The sequence below is a fragment of the Pan paniscus genome, chromosome 5, assembly GCF_029289425.2.
Source record: "Pan paniscus chromosome 5, NHGRI_mPanPan1-v2.0_pri, whole genome shotgun sequence".
Taxonomy (NCBI): Eukaryota; Metazoa; Chordata; class Mammalia; order Primates; family Hominidae; genus Pan; species Pan paniscus.
Window position 1 is genome coordinate 33,492,012 of NC_073254.2, and position 17,298 is coordinate 33,509,309.

Below are 17,298 nucleotides of genomic sequence, written 5' to 3' on the forward strand. Positions count from 1 at the left end.
AACACTTACGTGATAGGTGTTGTATATTAATATGTACTTATGATTAATCTTTACAATTCAGGAAGGCAGGAGTATCCTTCCTATTCAATAGGTCGGATTGAGAATTGTATTCATGTTTCAGAGATAATAACAGAAAAACTGGAATATGAACCTTGGTCTATATGATGCCAGAGTTTGAGTGATTGCTACCATGCAACACTGTCTAGCTAAGAATGGTCTACTTTTTTTTTTTTTTGAGACCGAGTCTTGCTCTGTCGTCAGGCTGGAGTGTAGTGGCAGAATCTCGGCTCACTGCAACCTCTGCTTCCCGGGTTCAAGCGATTCTCCTGCCTCAGCCTCCGGAGTGGCTGGGACTACAGGCACATGCCACCATGCCCTGCTGATTTTGTATTTTTAGTAGAGATGGGGTTTCACCATGTTGGCCAGGGTGGTCTTGATCTCCTGACCTCATGATCCACCTGCCTTGGCCTCCCAAGGTGCTGGGATTACATACTTTGTTTTTACCTGAAAGGTTTAAATAATAGAAGATCATGCTGTTTTTCACTGTGCCTACCTTCTGTTCCCTCCTCAGCAAGCAAATAGCATTAGATTCTTTGAATCAAAATCATCTGTTGAATATTTTTGTTACAAAGCTCTGTGCCAGCTGCTCTAAACAACATGATTTTTGAGTGGGAATTTGGCTTCTTAATGAATTAACTCACAACCTAGTAGCTACACCAGAAAGTAATACTATTAAGGACTATTTTTGTGGGACAAAGCACAATGGAATATGGATGATGAATAACCAGGTCCATCAAATGCTCTGCCTTTGGAATTATTTTGTTAGTTCATAGTTTTTTCATCTCTTTACAGCTTCAATTTTCACTTTCTTGATGTTGCCTTTCTGCTGGAAATAAGTAGAAACCTAGTCGATAGCTCGATAAATGGTAACGTGTTTCTATTTCTTTGTTCTGGTGGGCAACTAGATTTAAACATAAGATTTAGACAAGCTAGCTGGGAAATTTCTATTTATCAGTTGAGTTAGATGTGTATCAAGGCAGATGGTCCTAAAGAGACAGAAGTGGAATTGAGAAGTCTCCATTCTTGAAGAATAGAGTCTGTAGAGGCAATGTGGCCAATGGGGTCTCACTTTTAACCACAGATTTTTAAGTTTTAAAAGTTTGTTTACTCATATTGATATTATACAGCAGGCTCTTGAATAACAAGTGCTAAATAACTGTTATCTGTAGGCCTTGAAGATTTCTGCAACACCAGGCATGGGCTGTTAAATGGAACTTTCATTGTATTCCCCATCTTGTGATGCATAATGGGGTCTTATGTTAGACGAGAGACATTGTAGATGAGTGCACACTACAACATTTATGGGAACAAGAGAGTACATTGATATCATGTTTCATATATATTTATAACTTTGAACTCCTCATGGACTTGTTCTTAGACTTTTGACTAGAAATAAATTCTTCACTATTTAAACAATGTTTTCCCAAACCTTTATGTACCTAGCACCATCCAATTTCTTTTTTATGCCTTGTTATCTCATGGACACAGTGGGAATTGAAAACCAGTGTTTTTAATAAAAAGGTCTTATATTGGTGAACAGGGAATTGAGGACTTGGAAGCTTCTAATTATGTAGCACAGGCAATGAATGCAGGCTGCCTCTGAGTTTACCCTGGTTCCTTCATCCAGCCTGGCAGGCACTGTGGAGGGGCCTTGCACACTGTGTGCTGGGAAGGCATGGTGGGGGGAGAAGAATCTTTTACTGAGAAGGCAAGAATAAAAGGGGTAGAGAGAACTAGGCATGTGATAAAAGCACATAAATCTGTTTAAATATATTCTTAAGATTGCTTTAAAATATTTGGTTCTGGCCTTTCAGAAGAGTCCTGGGGTTTTCAGACTTGAGGCGAAAGGATGATTGTATGAGTCAAGCTGCCTCAGGAATGTTGTTTGTAAATGATAATTTCTTCATTAGTTCTCATTAATTCATTCATTCTGCCAATATTTGCTGAGTGCCAGCCGCTGTCCTAAAGCTGGAGTTCTAGTGATGAACAAGATTGACACAGCCGCAACTCTCATGAAATTCTGGAGACTCTCAGAGGCGTGTGGCCTCTGATCTCACAAGGTAAAAAGAACCCAAATTTCAGATAAAAAGGCATTTATTTTTGGTTAAAAATATTTCCTTTAAGAAACCATCTCCATGTAGTGCAATAATGTCACAGGATTTTAAGACTGAAAGGCTCATGCATTCACGTGATAAATATTTATGAGCTAATATGTTACAAAGCAGTGCCACTGTCTCCGCTAACATTGTTAAAATGGTCAAGACATACAGGTCTGGTGCCCCCCTTCCCTGAAGGATGGGACTTTACATACCTATGCTGTGGTTCAAGATGTGTTGATTGTGTATTTTGATCTCAGATAGCAATCTCCTCTCACTCCACAGTAATTTCTGAATTCTAAAAAAAGCCTTAATGTAAGCTCCAGGTATTCACAATTTGTTGTGTCTGTCACATGAGATGTCATGGGGTTGTAGCTAATAGGAGAGGAAGAATGAAAGGCAGTGTTCAAGTTTATTTATTCTGTTCTCTCATTTGTAAACAAATTACCTGAACTCAAGAGAGCAGAAGGCACATAGGAGTGACAGAGCCAGTGCCAGGCTGTCCAGTTTTCAGGCAAGTCACCTTCCTAGCTCATCATCTTTCTGTATGGCCATTATGATATTTCTTTGGAATAAAAATTGCTTACCAGGATAAAGGGCAGGTCTTTGTCTCTCTCATTTACCACTGTATCCCCAGTGTCACAATAATGTCTGGTATGTAGCGGATGCTCAATGAATGTTGGTGAAGGAATTAATAAATGAATGCTATAAAGGCTTTTATCAAAAGTAAGTACGACTTAGAGAATATAGTGAAAAGTCAATTAATCCAGCTTTGCCAATAACATACAAAATCAATATGCATGTAGAGTTGGAATTTTTCGTTGGCTTTACTGATCTTTACGATGAGTGTCTTATTAGTCATCTGAATCGCTTTCTGCTGCCTGAATTTCTAGAATAAAACAGCAGGGAGGAGGGTTCCATGGTGTAATGGTTAGCACTCTGGACTCTGAATCCAGCGATCCGAGTTCAAATCTCGGTGGAACCTTTCATATTGGCTGGGTGCTGTGGGAGGCCAAGGTGGGCAGATCACGTGAGGCCATGAGTTCAAACTCAGCCTGGCCAACATGGTAAAACTAAAAATACAAAAATTCAAAATTAGCCGGCATGGTAGCAGGCGCCTATAATCCTAGCTACTTGGGAGGCAGAGGCTGCCATGAGCTTTGCCACTGAACTCCAGCCTGGGTGACAGAAGGAGATTCTGTCTCAGAAAAAAAAAAAAAAAGGTCCACAAAATCAGAAATTATTCTTTCATCCAACAGACAGTTGGTCATATACAGAGATTGCAAAGGAATTCCTTACAGATTCTTATTTTTAAAATAACACTAGTTAGAGAGGAGAGGTCATAGGATGGTTTAATTCATGCCATGTACCCTGACCCACAGACACTTGTCACAATGTGTCTGTGTCACAATGTGTCACTGACACATTAGTAAGTGCAGTGATGGGCTGTATAATGAGGTTTCAGCCAATGATGAACAGCATGTGTGGTGGTGGTGCCCTAAGATTATAATACTATATTTTTACTGTACCTTTTGTATGCTTAGATACACAAATATTTACCATGGTATTTCAGTTGCCTACAGTATTCATACAGCGCTATGATGTACAGAGTTGTAGCCTAGGAGCCATAAGCTATACCATGTAGCTTAGGTGTGTAGCACAGATGGCTGTGCCATCTAGGTTTGTGTAATGTTTCCACAGCAATGAAATCACGTAATGACACATTTCTGAGAATGTATCCCTACTGTTAAATGGTGTATGACTGTAAACGACATCCCAGAATGGAGAAGGTTGCTTACGTAAAGAAGATTGCTGTTTAGCTAGAAGATGCAGTTGATAAATACAACAGTTATTTGAGAAAAGAGAAAGGGCTCAGTTTCTTTGGGATACTATGCTGGCAGTTAAATAATCTGTTTTTAATTTTGTCTCTCTAATCTAATGACCCAAAATGAATTATTTCTTGGCATATGCACTGAAGAGAAAGGTTCCAGCTTGTCCTATGTACCACAGACTATTCCAAGTTTATTTCACCACCATTCACAGTGTCCAAAGAATGTTTGGGGTTATGAATGGAATCAGTTAAAGAATAGCCTATTATTTATGCACCTAAGTTAGCTGAAAGTAGACACCATAAAACATATTTTGGAAATGAAATATGTTTTTCCCTATCAAAGTTATCTAATAAGGTACAATTATACCCAAAGGCAGTAGGATTTGATTTTTATAAATGACAACATAGCAGGGACCCATGTTCAAGCAGTTTGGACTTGATGTAAGTCAGCTGTCTAGATAATTAAATGATGCAAGTTCTGATTCTAGGCAAATCATTACCTGATTTAGTAACCTTCTGTGCTCCTTTGCCTGACTTAAGAGTTAGGAGACAGTATATTTTGTCTCTTTTCTGCCAATAACATTCTGTATGACCTTGGAGAAGCCACTTAGATACTCCATGTCTTAGTTCACTTATTTATAAAATGGAAATAATAACCACACCAAGGCCACTTATTACAGGTTGAATTGTATCCTCCAAAAATATGTCGAAACCCCAACCCCAGGAACTATGAATGTGACCTTATTTGGAAATAAGGTCTCTGCAGAGGTAATGAAGTTAAGATGAGGTCATTAGAGTGGACCCTAATCCAATTTGACTGGTTTCCTTATAAGAAGAGGGAAATTTGACCATGGAAAACATACAGAGAGAACTCCATAAGGCAACAGGTGAGAGATTGCAGGGATGCAGCTGTACACCAAAGGATGGGGGCACCGACGGCACCAGCACAGCTGGGAAGAGCTGGTGTAATGGATGCTACCTGGAGTCTCAGGAAGGATGGGAAGGTTGGTACTCAGAGTCTCGGGGGGAGCATGGCCCTGCTGACACCTTGATTTTGGACTTCTGGCTCCCAGAACTGTAGGAATATAAATTTGTGTTGTTTTAAGCTACTGTATTTGTGGTAATTTGTTACAACTGCCTTAGGATTTGATTTTTATAAATGATAAATAGGATTTTATTTTATCCAATCAAATATAATAAATTGCCTAACTAATAAACTAATAAATTGCCTAACTCACAGGGTAGTATGAAACTAATAAATTGCCTAAATCATAGGGTGGTATGATATGATATTAATACTATATGTAAAAATATTTCTACATCTATTAGAACAGGATAAATTGCTGTAGCAATATATAGATCACTTTATCTTTCTTAACCCCAAGAGATATCCAAAAGGAACTTCTGTAAAGCAGACAGTGTTAGGGAAAAGCCAAATTAAAAACTCTGTTAGAAATGCTTTTTATGATTAAAAGAAGATTTTGTTAACAAGATTTTAGCCTTGACAAATTATCTCTAGTAGAACCCTGAAAATACAGCATTTCACTAACATGTTGGAACAACCATTTTCTGCCTTCTTTGATTTTTATATGTTTAAACCATTTCTTTCCCTGAGTATATGAGTTTTCTTCAAGGAAACTTGAGTGCCTTATTCATTACACTTAGAGTGTTGGCTTTGCCACAGGCTACACAACAATCAGAAAATAAAAACGTAGTAAAACTTTTAAAAAATTTTATGATCCTTAACCACAAAAATCCCCTCCATAGGTCTGATTCTCCATTAGACACCCTCAAACAAACCACGGTAATGAAATTCTATCACAGTGTAGTCATTGCACAATTATCTCTGTTAACCTAAAAGAATCATTAGTCCGAAAAACACATTCAGCATTTAAAAAATTATGTTGAGCTTTAGAAAGTATTGTGGCATATTGCCCCCTCTATATACACATATGAAAGGAGTGACTATTGTTTTATATGTATATATACACACAAACATATACACATATGTAGATAATAATAATTATAGATAATTCTTATTAGTTCCTTTTTATTTTTCAGAATTTTCTTCTACTTCTATTGGTCTAATCAGGAGAGAGTTAAATGTATCAGACTGAAAACTGGAGAAATTTTGGAGGTTATCAGGTTTAAATCCCCTCATTTTAGAGATAAGGGAAGCAGAGCATAGCTTTTCAGTGACCTGTTGAAGGTTGCACAGGGATTTGGTGACAGAATAGATTTCCAGTTGCCTGACTTTCAGTCCAGCGCTCTTTCTTCTCTAAAACCATAGTGGTCATACAGACTTGTATTAGTTCTTGGAACTCTCACTAGCTCTGTGACCTTGGATGAGACTCTCAAATTCTCTAAACATGCCTTTACTTGTTTGTAAAATGAGAATAAAAAACCAGGCTGGTAAAAGCTGGAGTACAACCAAAACAAAAATATGCAGGCCACACAGTATTACCCAAGCTGAAAAAAGTTCAGCTTCCCATTATCCCATCCCCACACTACATCAATGACTGCTTGTCTCTCTGTCTCAGCTCAGTCATCAGTTTCTGGGGCATTTCTTCATTGACCCTTGGGGACTTGCACAGGATCCTTCTTTCTGAGCTTGTAGTCCCTGGGGCTCTACCTAGTGTATATGTACCACGTTGCTGTAGTCCAGTTGCCAGGTTATTGAGCTGTAGGTACTTGATAGCAGAAACTATTTATACTCATTATTATACCTTGGCATTTAAGACAGTACTTAACAAATAAGAATTGCTCAATGAATGATCAATCGATAAATAACAAATACTAGGGGTAGATATATTGAAAATAGGTCTGTATTCTCGTGGAAGGAATTCCATAACTGCTACCAGTGTAAAGGTTGGATGAGCTCTCACACATTGTATGGATCACTTTTCCAAATGATTTTTTTTTAACCTTTGTAATTATATTTTGCTTGGGGTACTGATAAAATAAATTTCCTTGTAGTGCTTGAGCACATACTGACTAAAAGTGGAGAAAAGATAGCTAGTTTAGAGCAATCATAGTTTCCCTGCAGAAAATTCAGTTTAGAATCATGTCCTTGCTGAGTATAAGCTATGGAATACTGTTATTTGTAGATAAACTGAAGATGCATGAAGTGTGAGAAGTGGTTGTAGAAGAGGTGAAAGAGTTCCAAGATTGTTGTCAAATTTCCTGGGCCTGAGTCTGTGTTTCAGTGTCCTATTAATAATGCAGGATAACAAAGTCCACCTCAAAATTTTTGAGGAGGATCAATAAGAAAATGTTCATGAGCACGCCTATGAATGGGAGGAAGTATAATTATTAGTTTGATTAGACAACTGGAGAATAACCATGAGGTCCTCTGCTTGCTTTAGTATCCAGGACCAGAAAATTAAGAAAATTGGCCATTTAATCTTATTAAAAAGGCTTGGAATCTGTTGACAATATGCTAGGGTTTGCTCGGCCATTGATGCTCAGTGACTCTGTGGGAATGCTCCAGGCAGAACTTGGCATGGACAGACGTTAACTGCTAGAACATCTGATGCTAACAGTAGAGATCTGAATACATAGTAGCACTCTTCCTTTGATCCTAGAGCTCTGTTCTAACATGTATTTCAGAGGATTAAAGCCTGAAAATTTCAAATTATTTCTTTCCAATGGACCTCTTATCTGCATGGTTCCTGAAACGTGAGTTTACGCCTACCCCAGGATACATGGAGTTGAAGGTCATAATGCCAATCACACTTGCCTGAGAAATTCAGGTAAACTGTATTGTTGTGCATACAGTTCTTCTGAGGGAACAATACATCAAGCCAGGTCCCATGGACTGCTCTATGAAAGGTCCCATACCAGTGGGCTGAGGCAATGGTTTCTAGAGGCAACAAATATCTCCAGCTATTACTAAAACATATTCTGAGAATGATACCATTTAGTCAATCTCACGATTATCAAGACAGAATCTCCTCTATCATACCCATCTTGTCTTCCAAGAACACACGAGACCTTCGGACTTATTTTTTCCTTCAAGTATTCTTTAGTTTAACCCATTGTAGACAAGTAGTTTACGGATTGGTTAGAAGAGACACAGCCACTACCACTAACATGCACACCTGGTATAAAATTCTTTATTTCTTTATTATTTGTTTTAAGACGGAGTCTCGCTCTGTCTCCCAGGCTGGAGTGTAGTGGCGCGATCTCAGCTCACTGCAAGCTCCGCCTCCCGGGTTCACGCCATTCTCCTGCCTCAGCCTCCCGAGTAGCTGGTACTATAGGTGCCCGCCACCACGCCGGCTAATTTTTTGTGTTTTTAGTAGAGACGGGGTTTCACTGTGTTAGCCAGGATGGTCTCAATCTCCTGACCTCGTGATCCGCCTGCCTCGGCCTCCCAAGGTGCTGGGATTACAGGCATGAGCCACCGCGCCCGGCCACCTGGTATAAAATTCTAAGGATACTTGGCATATTTAGCCAAAGATACAGAACTTCCCGTAAGTGAGGAGGGTGCACGGGTACACCATGTAGGATCAGATGCAATGTCCCTTTAGACAAAGGGTCTTCTTTTGTCTCCAGATGCCATAGCTGCTGACATTCTCTAAATAGGTGAGATCCCATCTGAATTGAGAAAAAAGTCGAATTCATGCTAGGCTACTGCCCTTTTATGTTCGGGCTTAAATTTTCAATTCCTCAATTCTGGGAGAACTTATGTTAATCATCTATGCCTTCCACTTAAAGGAATATTTACAAAACTATGTCCTTCTGATTCTCAAACCAAATACATCATCAACAAATCCACATCCTCATCTAGGCAACAAGAACAGATTAAGTATTCCTTGAATAAACATGTACATTTTCAGCTTCTCTGTGTCCTAGAAATCTTACATCCTTTATACCTGTTGAAAAATATTCTTTGGTGGAACTTGTAACGATGAGGTGGGAAGCATCGAGTATAATTTTCCCATAAGTAGAATTCTAGGGGTGACTATGTTACTTTGCTCTCTCCAGAATGATACCTTGGAGAGGGTTCAAAAATCCCATCCCTCGGCAGTTATGGTATCTGCCAGCCATGGGCATAGAGGATGGGAGATGCTGCAAGTTGTGAAGAAATCATTCTACTTAGTCTACTGCTGACACTTGCTCTTTTGGTTTATAATGCACAAAAGAGGATTTTCTTTGTTATCTCCCTAGAGCTCTCTCTCATTTTTTAGAGAATGCGAAAGTTCAAGGAAGGTTTTTAATATTTTAATACTATTTGTTTAATACATTTTCACCCTTTTTGCAGAAGGTTCATAGAATAGGACGTATAGATGGCCTCATCTCTTTGTTTTTAATTTTTAGATAAAACCAGGTAGATTTCCAACATAATGACTGTTTAAGAATCTCCCTCTCCATGTATTTTATCAACTTTATATAAAGACATTTGTCTTTTATATTACAGATGAGACATTATAGATTTCCGCAATTTTTTTTAATGTTACATGGGATTTAGTCATTTCAATTATGACTTAATATTTGAGTAATGCCACTACTCTCCAGATCTTCTATAATTACAATTCAATTTGTCAGAATTTACTTAATAGCCATGTGCCTAAGCATAAGGGAAACACTTGGTCTGTTTAGCAAACCTTCTGTCAGAGCAGAAATACAGGAAGATTGTAGCTGGTGATTACTGTTTTAGTGTGGGTAGGGTGTGCCATATGATGCAAGATGACTCCTGCCAACTAAGTCAGCAAAGGCTTTTGTTTAGCAGAATTCTGTTTAATAAAAGAAAGAGTTTTGATAAATAGTCTTGTCTCAGATGGATTAAACTATTGATTTACCAATACTGTTCCTATCTTGACCCAAGGGGACACAGTGGATGCCACTTAGAATATTACAAACCCTCTGCCATATGCATGTTGTCTAGCCCATGCTTCAACCCTATCACCTTTCAGCAGATTGCTTTAGACAAGAGATCTCATGGGCAAGGAATCTGCAATGCATATAAGCTTACTTGCTGATTTAATACAAGAGAGTCCTAGACATTGACCTTGTCTTGAGTTATTCTAACTTGGCAGGGCTGTAACACTGCAAAGACCTGCAAATCCCTTTTTAACAAGGCTACCTGAACCAAATGGCACTGATCCAAATACATGAAAATTTAAAGATGTCCAGGAGATCAATAGATTACAGTATTAAAGAGTAGGAAGACTGACACTGCACTTAACTCAGGTCTACTTGTTTATCCAGTCAAGGATTCTGTCTTCAAGCATAATAGCTGCTCTGTTATCACTTTATAAATTGCTGTGCATATCATTTCAGTAATGAACTGAGAGAAGGCATTCTGTTTGAAGATGTTAAAGATATGAAATGCCTCACTAATATCCCCAGATGTTCAATTATTTGAAGGAAATTATTTAATCTCTAAGCAGGTTGTATTTTTAATTTTCCCAAAAACAGCAGGTAGGATGGATATTATAATGTCGATAGAGCCCAAGGCCTTTGAAGCACCCAAAGGCATTGTAGGCCAACCAAAGTGGTTCTCAAGGTAAGAGGCAGTCCAAGAATGGGACGCAGGTGCTTACAATTCTGCTTACAATTCCTTTCTTTCATCATAAAAAATATTCTATAATTTTTCAGGGTGAGAGAGAAATTGGAATACCTATTAACTTGGCACTAAGTAAATCTAAGTTGGCAAGATTTATAGTGTGCCCAGTGCAGAAAAGTTCATATGTGTGCATTATATACCGTGTCTAAAACGGCAGCCTAACACACTGCTACTCTAACGACAATATATTTTGCACAAATGCTCTGTGAGTTTTGTATGGAGAGTTTTCCCTTGGTGATGTGTTTCTAACACATCTCCATTATGATGTGCTGAAAATATCAGTTGTCAAAACCATGGTAAAGGAAGCTCGCAAGTATACGTATATACCTATATTTGCTTCTACAGCAAGGCATCTAAACTTAAATATTTATATAATATTTTATTATATAAAGTTTTCTTCAGGTTCCCAGTATAGTCTAGGTTTAACATTCCTAGTGAAAAGCAAAAAATAAAATACAATTAATGGGTACAAATAAAGGGCTGGAGACTGGCAGAAGCAATATTACTAGAAGAGAAGGCCTGGGTCCTAGTGGTAAGCACCCTATTAATATTATGTGTGCTCTGGGAAGTATCTTTCTTTAGCAGAGCTTCAGTTTCCACATTGTAACATGATCAAATTTGAATAGGTGATTTTTAAAGTTTATATTTAGTCTAATTTCTATAATAACTATGGTTAAACCAGAACAAAAGTGTAGACAAACTTTTAACATTACAATTCTGTACCTACATGCTGTTCATCCACTTGGTCCATGAAGTTATCAGCTTTAAATGTGTCCCTGTTATTACAAAGACAGATAAAGGACTTTTCTGTGAAAAGATGTTTGGGGAGGTATTGATGGTTGAGGGCAAATGAAGAAGGGAATGTGCTTTCATTTTGGGTTGGCAGGCACCCCACCAAAAATGAAATAAAGGTGTAATGGGTTCATTGAATAAGAGGGGCTCTGTAGAGCACAAGCATAAAACAAGGCAATGTCATTTTCCCTTCAAAGTGTGTCTTCAGTCTCTTTTAGTACTCTCTCTGTGGATTAGTTCTTTTTCTGCCCCTGGATGAAACTTAGGCTGGTTTTACTTCTCCAATGATAAACAAACGGTCTCTTGTTTGGGGATTAAAACTTTAGTCTGATCCAATAATCACACAACTCCAGTCCATTGCAGAATATTAATCAAGACTTCAAATGTGTATCCAGGTAAATCTTCTTTCTCCCGTCTTGGGCCTGGCCCAGTCATGGAATCCTAGAGTCCAGAGAAAGGTCAGTGTTGTTTCTTCAATCCTTCCTGATTTTGGTTTCTGACCCATCTCGCTTTGGAGAGGATGATGAGGGAATCAATAGGGAAACAGCAGAGTCTTATCTACTTGGTTACTGCTGCCATCTGTCCTCGGTGCCAGCTACAACTGGGCCGATGTCCAAAAGTGAACCTATCTTTTGGTGAGATTTTATGGGTTTCCAGAGGATCCACTACTGAGATTTATGACTGCAGTTCCCTGAATTTGGTAAATGCTTCTCTTTCAGCTGGTCAGAAATGTCTTCTACCTCAGCTTCTGTGCTCCTTGCAATTCATTTTTTTTTTTTTTTTTGGAGAGTTAGAAACAAGGTTTATTGAATGGAGAAGGAGATGGGGTGAGGTTTTGAACTGAGCTTAGGGTTAGACAAGAGAGGAGTAACTGAATATGCCCCTTACTTTTTAAGCTTCCAAGCCTGGAGGAGGCCTGAACTAAAAGACAGGAGCAGTTTTACATTGGATAAGAGTTTATAGTTTTGAGAATCACCCTGGGTGAGACTAAGATATTTAGATTGGACAAATTCTTAATGCCCAAACTAAGAGATAAGTTGTTTATTATCTTGATGTAATTGTTAAGTAGTGTGACCTATTTTTCATTTTGCTTTGAGACAAAAAAAAGGAGTTGCATCTTGCATCCTATTTTAACTGTAAAATAATTACACCACATAGTTAAGATTAAGGTTCTTAAAATATAACTTGAAGTTTGAACACCATCTCTCCTGTGTCATTAATTAAATATCACCATCAATAATGCAATCACTGTTTCTGTAGACTAAGCAACTTTTTGTGCTCTCTACTTTGGGCTAAGATTATTTCTCTGTGAATCCCCAGTGGTGACTGAAAAAGATGAAGAGAAATCTTAGGAGATATAAATGTGCAAGAAACATTTTGAAGATAGATTGGTTCATCCAGGAGTCTGGCACTATAGCTTCTTTATCTCCGTGTCATCTGCTATGATGACTTGGAAATGAGCAGCTGCAATGAGACAGCACATTGTCTGAATGCATTGGAAAGGGAACATCTCTAATAATAATGCTAGCACTAATGAGCTTCACATTAATTAATGATAGTGACAGTAGTTGAATCTTATTCAAATAACATGAACACAAATAAAAACATGCCCGGGCTTGCTTGTCACACTGCTGCACTGAATGCTACAGTCTGTTAAATAGTTGGGCAACAGCCAAATACCTGGAGTGCATCACAGAATACTACCTGATAATTCTTCAGTCAGTTTCTGTATAAATGAAAACTATTCTTTTATGGCCTTAGATACAAGAAGTGAAGTACAGGCTAAACATCTATATTTGTAGGAGAAAAGCTTCTCCTATATTTTCCATGTAACTGTAAAGTTTCCATTACTGGGGGTTTTTACTGACCCCATTTTACCAACAGTGGTGTCCTGAGATTATGTCCGTAGGCTTATCTCAGAAGGCTAGTGAATTGCTTCCAGAATAATCTTAGAGAGCAGGGTAGGTCCCTCAACAGACCATTGTAAAGTTCTGAGAATATGACTTCTGTGTTCCCCTGTAGACACCTGGATTTTGCTTAGACATGATGTGCTAGTGTATCAACATGTGCAAATGTCCTGTGGTTGCAACTTTACATATGCTGAGTTTTGCACGGTTCTTCCTAGTGGGTGGAACTCAGTGGGTAGAATTTTAGCATCTAGCTATATATTTTTCCTTTTTGGTACATGTTCCCTCAAACTGGAGTATTTTGACTCGGCATTGCCAGAGAATTTCATGAATCCCTGTAGGCTAAGGTTTCTTAGAGCAAGGTTTCTCGATCTCAACACTATTGAAATTTGCATGGGATAATTGTTGTGGGGAGCGTCCTGTGCCCTCTAGGGTGGTTTGGAGCATCCCTCTCCTCCACCTATTAGATGCCAGTAGAAAACCTAGCCCAATTGTGACAACTAACAATATCTCTAGATATTGCCAAATATCCTCTGGGAGGGGAGCAAAATTATTCCATACCCCCATTTCGGACCACTGCCCTTAGAGGGAGGGTCTTCTTTCTTATTCGAGGACTTTCCAAAGAATATTAACAGAGCACCTATGATTCACATTTGTTAGCAAACCTGAAAATACCTTAAAAGGCCCTTGCCAGAGTCACCTTTTAAACTGCAAAATGTGAATAATGCCAATTTTTAGATAGAATGTGCTTTATCTCAGATTCATTGAGATGGGAAATATGGATTCAGCCTTTAAATAGATAATGATATTTTTGAAAGAGCAGGTGCATTTTAATAACATGCTTCTATTTTTGAATGACAACACTACTAATAATGCTACAATCCTAATATTGTAATGATTCAGATATTACCATTAGTAAAATCATCCAGCGAGATGAATTTGTGCATTTTGATCTTTTCATTATATATACATAATGCAAATGTGAAAAAACTTACAGAATAAAATGTTACTACAGATTTTTTTCAAAAGTGAAAAACAAATTTATCTGTTATACGAATAGGGCTGGGAGACAGAAAAAAAAACAGACAGAAAACTTTAATTGTTATGAGATAGATGGTAGGCAGAAGAGGAGAATAGATGAGCAAAGTGGTCCAAAATAAATATGTTCAAGAGAAAATGGTTTAAAATGACTCTTCTCTCAGAGCTCCAAGGAAGAATTGTTGTGCACAGTTTAGTCTTGGGTAATTTACAGCTCTGAATGTCAGTGCGAACCTTCTCTCCAAGGGAAGGGCATTTACTGAGTGCCTGTAAACGCATTACCTATGCTATCTAATTTAGTAATCCTTTCTACAAGCCTGGAACATTCAGAGGTGCTTGCTTGCTTGCTTGCTTGCTTGCTTGCTTGCTTGCTTGCTTGCTTGCTTTCTTTCTTTCTTTCTTTCTTTCTTTCTTTCTTTCTTTCTTTCTTTCTTTCTCTCTCTCTTTCTCTCTTTTCTTTCTTCCTTTCTTCCTTTCCTCCTTTCCTCCTTTTTCTCTCTTTCTTTCTTTCTTTCTTTCTTTCTTTCTTTCTTTCTTTCTTTCTTTCTTTCTTTCTTTCTTTCTTTCTTTTCTTTCTTTTCTTCCTTCCTTCCTTCCTTTCTCTTTCTTTCTTTTTGTTGTTGTTGTTGTTGTTGTTGTTTTCTCAGAATAAGGGTGGGTGAAAAAACTGGGATGCCTCTGCCCAGAAACCCTAGGGATCACACCGAAAATGAATAAAACTGAAAATACATCACAATGGTACAAGTGATCTAAGAGCTTTCTCTGCCCCATCTTTAAAAGCTGCTTGAATCTACCCAAGCTTCAGGAGTGATAATCTAACCACTATGAAGTTTTAAATCATGATTGTTAGTAGAAAATATCACCTACATTTTTAGAAAATAGGAATATGCGGCCAGGCGCGGTGGCTCACTCCTGTAATCTCAGCACTTTGGGAGGCTGAGGCAGGCAGATCACCTGAGGTTCAGGAGTTCAAGACCAGCCTGACCAACATGCAGAAACCCCGTCTCTACTTAAAAATACAAAATTAGCCAGATGTGGTGGTGCCTGCCTGTAATCCCAGCTACTCAGGAGGCTGAGGCAGGAGAATTGCTTGAACTGGTGAGGTGGAGGTTGCGGTGAGCTGAGACCATGCCACTGCACTCCAGCCTGGGCAACAAAAGCGAAACTCCGTCACACACACACACACACACACACACACACACACACAAGATTTTGCCTTCTTTGCCAAAAGAAGCTGCTTCTCTTTAATATAGGAAATGAAGTTTCTATGCCATGAGCATGTTTACAGGTTGATTAGTTTATTTTTCTTTGAAGCATTTCTAAAAATATTTTCCTTTCTAATACCAGGTTATTAACTTGAATGCATTCTCATCAGGCCCTGTCTTGGTTCCTGCATAATTCTTAAAGCAAAGGGCTATCTGCTAAGTATCCTAGGAACTTATCAGACTCCCACAAAGTTACCAAGGCTGAAAGAATTGTTTATACAATGTGAATAAAAATACTTTATGCACTGTGATTATAAACCACTGACTCTCAGCTCATACTATAAAAATTCTTCAAGAAGCTGGTATTTTATTTTTGCATGAAAATTTCATTCAGATACATTTCAACTTATAGGACTAGGAAACTAAAAATACTGAAACTCAGTTTCAAGCAAGGAATTGACTTTAATGGAAAAAAAGCATAAAATTTATTGTGGGTCAAGAGACAGGAATACAAGTGTCATCTAGCCTATGTATTTGTCATGTGTAGTAGGAAACATACTGTTATGTTGCACAATTATAGGTATATTTCCTCCATTTCGATTTTTTGCCGAAGACCTGCCCCCCCATTTGAGTTAATGATGTTTATTCTTTGAGACTTTGTGTCAGACTAAGTATCAGTCTGATACAAAGTATGAGACTGTATCTGTTCACCTTTTTGGGGATTCTTGACCCAGAATGCAGTATCCACACCAACTGTATTGCTTAATTTTTGTAACTTTTTATTTTAAAGTAATTTCAAACTTATAGAAATGTTGTAAATATAGTAAAAACACTCTCATATACCATATACTCGAAATCCCAGTTATTGACAATTTATCACATTTGCTTTGTTATGTTCTCTCTTCCTTTCTTCTCCTTCTCATGTGGGTGTACACAGACATAAACACAAACAGATACCATTTTCTTTAAACACAAACAGATACCATTTTCTTTAAACCGTAAGAGAGTAAGTTGTAGAAATGAAATCCCTTTACCTCTAAATCCTTTAGTGTATATTAGTTAAGAAAAACCATGTTCTCTTATATAACCGCAGTACAATTATAAAGATGATAGAATTGCATTCATAAAATATTAATATCTAATTTATAGACTTAATCAAATTTCAATCACTGACACATTTAAGCATTTTATAGAAAAAAATTGTGGTCCAAAATCCAATCATGGGTTGCATTCTGTTACTGTCTTGTCTACTTTTCTCTGGAACAGGTCCTTGGGATTTATTTTTTGATCTTTCATGACTTTGATATATTTTTATAGTATAGACAAGTAGTTTTGTAGAATGTCTATCAATTTGGGTTTGTCTAATATTTCCTCATTATTAGATTTAGCCTATATTTCTTTGCAAGAATACCTTGTGATACTGTGTCCTTAGCACATTGTACCAGGAGGCACATGATGTCATTTTAAACATTACTGGCAATGTTAGTTTTGATCACTTGGTTAAAATGGTGTTTACCAGGGTTCTCCCCTTTAAGTCACCCTATTTTTCTTTGCAATTAATAACTATTTTGTGGGGAGATACTTTAAAGTTATATTTAAGTATCCTCTTCCTTATTGAACTCTCCACCCGTTGGTTTTAGCATCCATTGATGATTGTTCCCTGAATCAATTACTATTATAAGGATTAACAAATTGAGATCTAACTCCATAATTTTCTCTTCATTTATTAGTACTAAATACTATTTTACACAAAATGGAGGCTGAATCCCCGAAGAATGGCTAATTCCAGGGCAAGGGA

At 37.8% G+C, this 17,298-nt stretch overlaps 1 non-coding gene across 1 annotated transcript; it reads left to right on the forward strand.

Moving 5' to 3' along the window:
* The first annotated feature begins 3,069 nt into the window (after positions 1-3,069).
* On the forward strand, positions 3,070-3,141 carry TRNAQ-CUG (transfer RNA glutamine (anticodon CUG)). The gene has a single exon. It is a non-coding gene; the product is annotated as a tRNA-Gln (tRNA).
* Positions 3,142-17,298: the final 14,157 nt, after the last annotated feature.